Source organism: Lathyrus oleraceus, chromosome 2, assembly GCF_024323335.1.
Source record: "Lathyrus oleraceus cultivar Zhongwan6 chromosome 2, CAAS_Psat_ZW6_1.0, whole genome shotgun sequence".
Taxonomy (NCBI): domain Eukaryota; kingdom Viridiplantae; phylum Streptophyta; class Magnoliopsida; order Fabales; family Fabaceae; genus Lathyrus; species Lathyrus oleraceus.
The window spans coordinates 183,431,161-183,441,787 of record NC_066580.1 but is presented as its reverse complement, the minus strand read 5'-3'; the positions used below and the strand labels follow the sequence as shown (position 1 = coordinate 183,441,787).

The 10,627-nt window shown below is 40.1% G+C and overlaps 1 non-coding gene across 1 annotated transcript; it reads left to right on the top strand.

Annotated features, from left to right (window-relative positions):
* The first annotated feature begins 8,901 nt into the window (after positions 1-8,901).
* Positions 8,902-9,008, top strand: LOC127124468 (small nucleolar RNA R71). Its single transcript, XR_007803955.1, has one exon. It is a non-coding gene; the product is annotated as a small nucleolar RNA R71 (small nucleolar RNA).
* Positions 9,009-10,627: the final 1,619 nt, after the last annotated feature.

Sequence of the window (10,627 nt, the reverse complement as noted above, 5' to 3'; positions counted from 1 at the left end):
GCCTTTTTGCTTTCTTTTATTATTTTTTTTTGTTTTTCTGGATCATTCACTTATTTGCATTGGTCCCCTACGTAGAGGATGCGTAGGCCGGAGCTGATTGCTAGCTAAACTACTGAGGACTTATACGGAAATGATGATTAAGGCCATGGTATATGGGGTTTCGGGAATGATTCCTATATTTACGAGGTCTATGGTGCTAAAATAATACTGATGTTTCGCAAAGTTCTCCCAAATCACCGCATCCTTACCCAAAACATGTCTTAAAAACCTGAAAACTTTCGGAATAACACTATTTTCTTTTGCAAAATTTTTTTGGGGGGGGGGGGGGGCTAAAGGTATGGGGAGGTAGGATTGTACTAAAGATCTACTATATTTGGTGACTCATCAGACTCATGCATTATACTAAAAAGCAAAATAAACAACTAAAAGGGAAATTAAACAATCTAAAAACAGCAAATAAAACTGAAGATAAAAGGAAAACGATAAATGCTTCTCCCACACTTAAATCGAACATTGTCCCTAATGTTTCGAAATAAGATAAGGAAGGGTTACCTGGCAACCTATTGCTGACCACTAGTGCCCTCGCCATCTTGAGGTGGACGACGGGATCGGGTACGACGACGGTCTCCCTGATCCATCCTCGCTTGTAGGGCATCCTGAGCGGTCCTCACGTCTCGAAGGTTACCTAGAATGGAACCTTGAGTAGCTTCGATGAGTGCCATGTGTCGCTGGTTGTGTTGTTGCTGACGGGCTTGCGTATCGGTGATCACTTGTAGGGACTGCAGAACAGTGTCGTAGGACATGTCTGTCCTCCGCTGCGATTCTCACATAAAGTTCATATTATCCGTCATTTGTTGCTGGAGGGTAGAGAGTAGGTCGTCACGCCTTTGCTCTCTAGCCAGGTGGTCACGCCGCATCTCCTCTGTAATATAGGAGCCAGGAGTGGTACCTGCAGAAGAAGAAGATGGTGCGGTGTGTGGTGGTGAAGGATGATGGGGGGATACATGGGGTACGGGAGATCTCTCTCTCCGATCATATTCATCATCAGTGTCTGGTCCCGCCTCATCAGGAATGTTAGGAGGAAGAGGACCCAAAACAGGTGGAGCATCTAAATCGTAAGTCCAATTCATCTCATCACGTATATCTGTATGTCTAGTGCAAGGTAGAATAACAGATGGGATGGCTACACCATGAATCATAAGTGTATAACCTCCTTCTCTCCTTGAACGACACAGTTTCATGTCTCTCAGAAATTTTAAGTTAATTGTGCGAGGAGGTAAGGGGTCTAGGGTAGCCATCTCATTGTTCAGGTTGAGTGCCCGAGCAATAGACGTAATCAATCCACCAAAAGAAATCGGTCCCGCCTTATTCAGAGTTAAAATCATATGGGCAAGCATGAACGGAACCGAATTAATTCTCCTATTTGTGAGGCTTCCTTGCAAATATAGAAGCTCTCTAGCGTTAACCTTATTTGGATTCTCCCGGCCAAAAATAGTGCATGCCAACAGATATCTAAAAACTCTGATGGCCGGGTTATGGATAGTTGAGGCAAGAACTCCTTCAAAAGAGTTTATGGAAGTGTTTGATAAACGCTCCCAGAAGGAAAATACCTCAACAGACCATTCGGAATCCAAAGGGGCCTCACAAATAGCACCTTCCCCATGAGGGATCCCTAACAGGCTGGCTAGTTCATCGGTGCTGAATTGGTATTCAACAGCAAACATTCTAAATTTGACAGTACCTACTGTGCTAGCAGTGTTAGGGCTGACAATATAAATTAAGGAACTTAAAAATTTGATTGTCGGCCGCTCATAGGTGGGTTCTTTATTTGTAAAGAAATTATGCAAACCTAAGTTGTCTAATAAATGAAAAATGCTATGGTAGATACCTAAAGTATAGAGACAATTTTCGTCAACATACCTTGTCATGAGGATTTCCCGATTTTGCAACCGTTCAATGATTTTTCTTTGTCTCTCCCCTGGTTTCCCTCCTCGAAGAATGAATCCGTTGAACTCCATTTGAATGCTCTTGAAAAGTGGATGAAGAAGATGAAGTGGTTGGTGAAAAGGTTGGATTTTTACAAAATCTGGCGGCTGAAAATCGAAAATGGAAAGTGGATTAATGATTTGTGTGGTATGGTGGTTAGGAAAGTATGAGCTTTTTGTGGGTTCAAGGATGTTTTCTCAAGGTGAAAAAATGGTTTTAGGAGGTTGTAAGATGCAAAAAATGGTGAAGAAAAGGGGTCTGCCCCGACCATTTACAGACACTGTGGCGGGCGCCACAGGTCCTATGGCGGGCGCCACAAGGCAAAATCTGGCTGGGCCAGATTTTGGTCCTTTGGTTTGGGCTTCTATTGTCTTTTGGCTTTGAGGGGTCTGGATAACATTTGTCTTGTGACTCTCCTAGTTTCTTTGACTTGCATGATTTTATTAAAGTAAAAACGAAAATAAAAAGTGAAACTGAAACAAAAACAAAAACAGAAATTAAATATAAATAAATAAATAAATGAAAAATTAAAATGCAAATAAAATAAACATAAAACATATATAGGTAAAAATAGAAATACTAATGTATAGTAGAAGTTTATATAATATTCCAAATGCGATAAAAATGAGTAATGCAAATACGAGAAATATATAAAAGCGAAATAAAATGACATGAAATGGTGAGATCAGGTATTAGGGGTGTCGTCTGCCTGAGTGGATCCACGGAGCATGGCTATCTCCTGCCTGAGCTCTACGGTCTCCTGATATAGACAATCGACTTCAGTAGCATGGGTGAGATCAGACACTCCCATCTGTAAAGTTAGGTCCGCCACTTCCTGTCTAAGCTCTACAATCTCTCTACGGCACTCAGCAATTTGGGTGCGTATGTCGGGTGTCTGCAATGAATGATTATTAGAGAAAACAGTGATTCTAGGAGATGGTGGTGTAGGCGTGTAATCAGCAGCGGGTGGTGATCTCGGTGCCTCGACGGTCTCTCCCTGGCCCTCTAGAGCATAACTCTAAATCGCTGGATCATGCACACTGGTCATCATAGGGTCTGGCAGTGTGAAATAATGGATGGCCTCACTGTCGACTAGCAATCAGAACTGACATGGGTGGAAAGAGGCTCTCCTCATCAATCCTCTGGTCAAACAGAAATTGATGTCCATGGTAGTGTATCCACAGTAGGTCCGAAGATGCAACAGCTTGCGAGACAGACCTAAAGCAACAGCAATCTGTGTGATGATTCCACCAACATGGATGACTCCTTCGGTGGATCTGGAGATACCGTTGAGATTGTCTAATAAAAAGTTCCCACATGCTACTGGGCGAGACTGGGATGCGCAAAATAATAGGAAGATCTCCTCTTCACTCAGTAGTGTCTCTGCATCCGGTCTTCCTAGGAAGGAATGTGCTAATATCATCTAAAAATATCTGAAGGCTGGGTTATGTATGACATAAGATAACTGCGTAGATGGATCCTGGCTTCCGCCACCTGATATATCACTCCAAAACTTCTCCACTTCCTTACCCAGGAAATATCACATAGGTGTCTCCGGGATAGCATCAGGAGTAGTCTGGAAACCCAATAAGTCGCCGAACTCTTTCTGGCTGAAGGAGTACTCAACTCCAAAAAGCCTGAAAGCAGCATACCCATCTGGTCCAGAATATGGGTCATAGTCGAATGAACTCAGGAACTCCAAAGTCAGGTTCCTATATGTGTTACTCAAATCATCAGCAAACTCGTCCCAATGAAGCTGGTGGCTAAGGAATCGGATGCTAGGCTCGATACCCAGTGCCTCCATACAGTGCTGGTCAGGATAACGTGTGGGTGCCATAGGGCGCTGATACAAAGCGATGTAACGCTCCCTCTGAGCATTATCTCTATAGGCCACATGCATGTCATCAAAATCCTGCATCCTGATAAAAGTTAAGAAAGTGATCCTGAAAATACAAACCATTCAAATCTTAGTCTTAATGCAAAATATGATAAAATAAAATAAAAATAAAAATAAAATTAAATAAATGCAAAAAGGTAAAATGAAAGAAAAACCATGGGTTGCCTCCCACGCAGCGCTTGTTTAACGTCAATAGCTTGACGATTAGAATTTATACACCTGTAGTAGTAGGAATTGGTGGATCAATCAGGGTGTGGCTCGAGTAGTATGTTGGAATGTCTCCTCCTTCGTAGAGCTTCAGTCTTTGTCCATTTACAATGAATGGACTACAGGTATCGTTCTTGATTTCTACGACTCCGGATCTCAGAATCTTGGATACTTCGAAAGGACCAGTCCATCTTGAACGTAGCTTTCCAGGGAAGAGTCGCAACCTAGTGTTGAAAAGGAGAACAGAATCTCCTATATTGAAGTTTTTCTTTACTATTCTTTTGTTGTGATAGGCTTTTGTCCTCTCTTTATATATTTTTGCATTCTCGTAGGCAGATTGCCTAAGTTCTTCTAATTTATGAATGTCTAGGGTACGCTTCTCTCCAGCAGCTAAGTAGTCTAAATTCAAAGTCTTAATGACCCAATAGGCCTTATGCTCTAATTCGAATGGTAAGTGACATGATTTTCCATAGACTAGTTGGTAAGGAGTAGTTCCTATAGGGGTTTTGAAAGCAGTTCTATAGGCCCATAATGCTTCTTGAAGCTTCTGAGACCAGTCTCTCCTAGAAATAGAAACAATTTTCTCTAGGATTTGTTTTATCTTCCTATTAGATATTTCTACTTGGCCACTAGTTTGTGGGTGGTACGGTGTTGCTACTCTATGCCTAACTCCATATTTTCTTAAAAGTTTGTCAAATATTCTCGATATAAAGTGTGATCCTCCATCGCTTATGACTAAACGTGGTGTTCCAAATCTAGGGAATATATAGTTTTTAAATAGTTTGATTACTACCCTAGTGTCGTTTGTGGGTGCAGCTATAGCTTCAATCCACTTAGACACATAGTCTACGGCTACTAAGATATACCTGTTTCCTAAGGATGATGGAAAAGGTCCCATGAAATCTATACCCCATACGTCAAAGAGTTCTACTTCCTGAATGTTTCTTAAGGGCATTTCATCACGTCTTGAAATGTTTCCAGTGCGTTGGCATCTATCACATTTGACAATGCAAGCATAGACATCACGCCACATGGTAGGCCAGAATAGGCCAGCTTGAAGAATCTTGGCGTATGTCTTAGAGGTGCTCGCATGTCCACCATAGGGTGCAAAATGACAATGCTCGATAATACTATTTACCTCTTCTTCTGGAACACAACGGCGAAAAATGCCATCTTTACCCCTTTTGAAAAGGAGCGGTTCGTCCCAATAGAAGTTTCTCACATCGTGGAAGAATTTCTTCTTGCGGTGGTAGTCAAGATCAGGGGTTACTATATCAGCAGCTAGGTAATTAACGAAATCTGCATACCAGGGTACGTTACTTATTGCTAAGGAATTTTGGGGGTGCTCATAAGGATCTAGGTTATTGTCTTCAATGGTTTCTACTCTAGCGATCAGTCTATCATAGGCGAAATCATCATTTATGGGTACTAGTTCAGGTTTTAGATGTTCTAGCCTAGAAAGGTGATCGGCTACTACATTTTCAATGCCTTTTTTATCTCTTATGTCTAAATCAAACTCTTGTAGTAATAGAATCCATCGGAGTAACTTGGGCTTGACATCTTTTTTACTTAATAGGTAACGAATGGCAGCATGATCGGTGTAAACAATAATTTTTTCTCCTACTAGATAAGATCTAAATTTGTCTATAGCGAAAACTACAGCGAGTAATTCTTTTTCGGTTGTTGCGTAGTTAAGCTGGGCAGCATCTAGGGTTCTACTGGCATAATAAATGGCATGTAATTTTTTATCTTTCCTTTGTCCTAGAACGACTCCAACTGCATAATCACTAGCATCGCACATTATCTCAAACGGTTCCGACCAATCGGGCGGTTTCATAATGGGTGCTGAGATTAGTGCTTGCTTTAAAAGATTAAATGTGTCATTACATTTTTCATCAAAAATGAATTCAGCATCTTTCATTAAAAGTCCGATTAACGATTTAGTTATTTTGGAGAAGTCCTTAATAAAACGCTGGTAGAATCCAGCGTGCCCAAGAAAGCTTCGGATTTCTCTGATTATTTTTTGTGGTTTTAGGTTTTCTATAACTTCTATTTTAGCTTTATCTACCTCTATACCTTTTTCGGAAACTATATGTCCTAAAACTATTCCTTCGGTCACCATGAAATGACATTTTTCCCAATTTAGCATGAGGTTCACCTCCACGCATCTCTCCAGGATTTTCTCAAGGTTATCAAGACAATTGCGGAAATTGAATCCGCAAACCGAGAAATCATCCATAAACACTTCCATGATATCATCTAGGTAATCTGCGAATATTGACATCATGCAGCGTTGGAAAGTAGCTGGGGCGTTACAGAGGCCGAAAGGCATTCGTCTGTAGGCAAAAGTTCCATAAGGGCATGTAAAGGTAGTTTTTTCTTGATCTTTGGGGTGAATAGGTATTTGGAAGAATCCAGAGTATCCATCTAGATAGAAGAAGTAAGAGTGTCTGGCTAGACGCTCCAACATTTGGTCTATAAATGGTAAAGGGAAATGATCTTTCCTAGTTGCTTTATTTAATTTTCTATAATCTATACACATCCGCCATCCTCCTTCTAAACGTTTTGCTACATGTTCGCCTTTATCGTTTTGCACGACTGTGATGCCTCCCTTTTTAGGTACTACATGCACAGGGCTCACCCACTTACTATCCGAGATCTGGTAGATTATACCTGCCTCAAGTAACTTAAGAACTTCCTTCTTAACAACATCACTCATTATAGGGTTTATTCTTCTTTGATGCTCCCTTGAGGGTTTTGAATCTTCTTCGAGCGAAATCCGATGCATGCATACGGATGAGCTTATACCTTTTAGGTCAGAGATATTATATCCTAAGGCTGAGGGGTGTCTTCGTAAAACGTCTAAAAGTTGGTTTGTTTCCTCTTGGCTCAAGGTAGCACTAACTATAACTGGACGATTCATCTTTTCATCGAGGAACTCATATCTCATGTTCTTAGGCAGTTCCTTAAGTTCTAAGGTTGGTTTCTTAGGGCATGGCATAGGATCTGGAGTAAGGGATAAACATTCGTAAAGGTTATCATCGATGTAAGGTTCTTTAAAGTCATCATCTTCCTTTATGGGGGTTGATGGTAACTTAATTGTTTTTATAATTTCTTTTTGTTCTAATTCTCTAACACATTCATCAATGATATCTAAGGCATAACACGAGTCTCCCATCACAGGTGCCATAAGAAATTTCGAAAGTATAAATTCTATTTTCTGGTCACCTACCTCAAATGTCAACTTTCCTTTCTTGACATCTATTATGGCTCCTGCAGTCGATAAGAATGGTCTACCTAGAAGGATTGGTATATCATTGTCCTCTTTGATGTCCATGACAATAAAATCAGTAGGGATAAATAACTGACCTATCCTAACAGGGACATCTTCTAAAATGCCTATCGGATATTTAACAGATCTATCGGCTAACTGAAGTGACATCTTAGTGGGTTGTAATTCTCCTAAGTTTAATCTCTCACAGACTGCTAGAGGCATTAAGCTCACACTAGCTCCTAAGTCTAGAAAAGCTTTTTCGATGACATGATTACCCAAAAGGCAAGGAATTGAGAAATTTCCAGGATCTTTATCTTTCTTTACAAATTTGTCCTCAGAAATAGCATTACATTCCAAAGGCTTCGGATCGTCAAGTCTACGTTTGTTGGTAAGGATGTCTTTCAGAAACTTTGCATAAGAAGGTATTTGGGTGATGGCTTCTATGAAAGGGATTTCTACATGAAGTTTTTCTATAACTTTAATAAATTTTTGATATTGTTTATTGATTTGGGTTTGTTTGAGTCTTTGCGGATATGGTATAGGTGGTTTATATGGCGGGGGCGGTACGTAAATTTTATCTTTAGGTTCTTCTCCTTTCTCTCGACCATCCTGGTTTTTAGATTCCTCTAGTTCCTTTACTTCGTTCGGGGGTTTGGTATATTCATTAGAAGTTTCAGGTTCACTCAATCTTGGGTTTGGCGGCTCATCATAAGCGTTCCCACTTTGTAGGGTAATGGCATTGGCTTGTCCTCTCGGATTTTGTTGAGGTTGTCCAGGGAATTGTCCTCCAGGTGTAGTCTGAGGGGCTTGGTTTAAAGCTACCTGAGAGATCTGGGTTTCAAGCATCTTGGTATGAGTAACTATTTGGTCAACCTTGGTTCCTAACTGAGTAATCAATTCGTTAACATGAATGTTTTGGTTCATGAACTCCTTGTTTTGTTGGGTTTGAGCGGTGATGAAATTTTCCATAATTTTCTCAAGGCTCGACTTTGGTGGTACAGGCTGCATAGGTTGATTTGATCTAGGGGTTTGATAACTAGGTCTCGGAGGTGTATTATTTTTGATAGGGTTATTGTTTTTATAGGAGAAGTTCGGGCGATTCCTCCATCCAGGGTTATAGGTATTTGAATATGGGTTCCCTTGGGTGTAGTTCACTTGCTCGGAGTGGGTTTCGTTTAATAGACTGCATTCAGCGGATTGGTGTCCTTGGGTTCCACATATCTCATAATCCGACGAAACTACGGCTACAGTATTCGGGTTTGTGTACATATGCTCGACTTTTAAGGCTAATGCGTCCATTTTAGCTTGCATCATGTCTATAGAGCTTAGTTCATGCACTCCTCCTTGGGCTTCCTTCTTCTCAACTGTCGCTCGTTCGACTCCTCATGATTGATGGTTTTGAGCCATATCTTCAATGAGGGCACTAGCTTCAGGATAAGGTTTGTTCATCAGAGCACCGCCTGCGGCAGCGTCGATGGTCATCTTTGTGTTATAGTGAAGTCCATTATAGAAGGTTTGAATGATTAACCAATTTTCTAAGCCATGATATGGGCATGCTCGTAACAACTCTTTATATCTCTCCCAAGCTTCGAACAGCGATTCTCCTTGGTTTTGGGTAAATCTAGTTATATGGTTTCGAAGAACGGCGGTCTTACTCGGGGGAAAATATCTAGCAAGAAAAACTCTTCTAAGGTTATCCCAAGTCATAATGGAATTGGGTGGAAGGGAATCTAACCATGATAGGGCTTTATCTCTGAGGGAAAAAGGAAATAATCTTAAACGTATTGCCTCAGGAGAAGCTCCATTGGTTTTAAAAGTATCTGCTAATTGAAGAAATATTTTTAAATGCTGGTTAGGGTTCTCGGTAGTGAGACCCGCGAATTGTCTCTGTTGCACTAGTTGCAACAGGGATGGTTTAAGTTCAAAATTATTGGCTGGGATAGTTGGGTTTACTATACTAGAACTAGGTTCTTCATTAGATGGTTGAGCGAAGTCCTTAAAAGGTCTTTGGTTTTGATCTTCGGCCATAGCCCTCTTAATTCTATGAAAGAATAAACGTGTGCGAGCGTAACGTTCAGGTTCCGCCAGAGGGTATACTAAACTTAAACTTCCGGTGCTACGAGTTCTTCGCATCGACCGACGGGAAATAACCTAAGTCTAAACGATATAACAACAGGAAAATGAAATTTGACGAAATTGGTCCCCGACAACGGCGCCAAAAACTTAATGCGTGCTTTTCGCAAGTATTCGAACGCGTCAGAGTAATATAAAAGATTGTCGAATCCACAGAGACAGAGTGTCAATCTATCGTTATCTATTGTTATGGTGTTTATCAAAGGCAATCAAAATAGGTGTTTTTGTAGTGTGCAATGAAAAGTAAAGTGTTGAATAAAGATTAATTAATAAAGACAGGGTCGAATGTAATTCACGTAATTGATTGATAATCCAAGTACTTGCTAGTAGAGCTACTTATGGGCAGTGTTTCCTACTTTGAAAAGAACTAATTTAACAGGAACTGTCGCTTTCGCGTATTCAGAACCGAGTTGTACTCCCTAATCAAACCCTCTTATTGTCACTTATAAAAAGGCGCGCATTGCGTTAGAGTAGTAAACCTATTTTTAAGAAATATAGTATCTTGACTAAGTTGAAAAGTATTATAACCTGGATTTCTTAACCAAAAGAGGTTCTTACAAACTAGACTCTAAACTTATAAACGCGTCCGAAAATAGTTTTAAAATCTCTTTTCTTCTTAATGTTAAAATCTCCTAATGAACTAAACAAAGCGCTTTCGCTGTTTTTGAAATAGTTAAAAACAATTAAGTTTAAAAAGACGTTGGACGGCTTTCGATCTTACCCAACAGAAGTGAAGTGCGGGAAAACTTAATTTGAAAGTTAAAATAGTCCTTAAGTGTTTCTACGAACAATTGTACGGATTATCGGTTCAATTATGATCCTTACATTCTAACCTTATAAATTTAGCTAGACATGGTAAAGTAAAAGTGCATTAAAATAAATAAAAGTAGTGCGAGTGCGGAAAGTAAATAAAAGTAGTGCGAGTGCGGAAAGTAAATAATTTAAAGCGAGTGCGAGGAAATAAATAAAAGTAAAGCGAGTGCGAGGAAATAAATAAAGTAAAGCGAGTGCGAGGAAATAAATAATTTAAAGCGAGTGCGAGGAAATAAATAATTTAAAGCGAGTGCGAGAAATAAATAAAGTAAAGCGAGTGCGAGGAAATAAATAATTTAAAGCGAGTGCGGGAAATA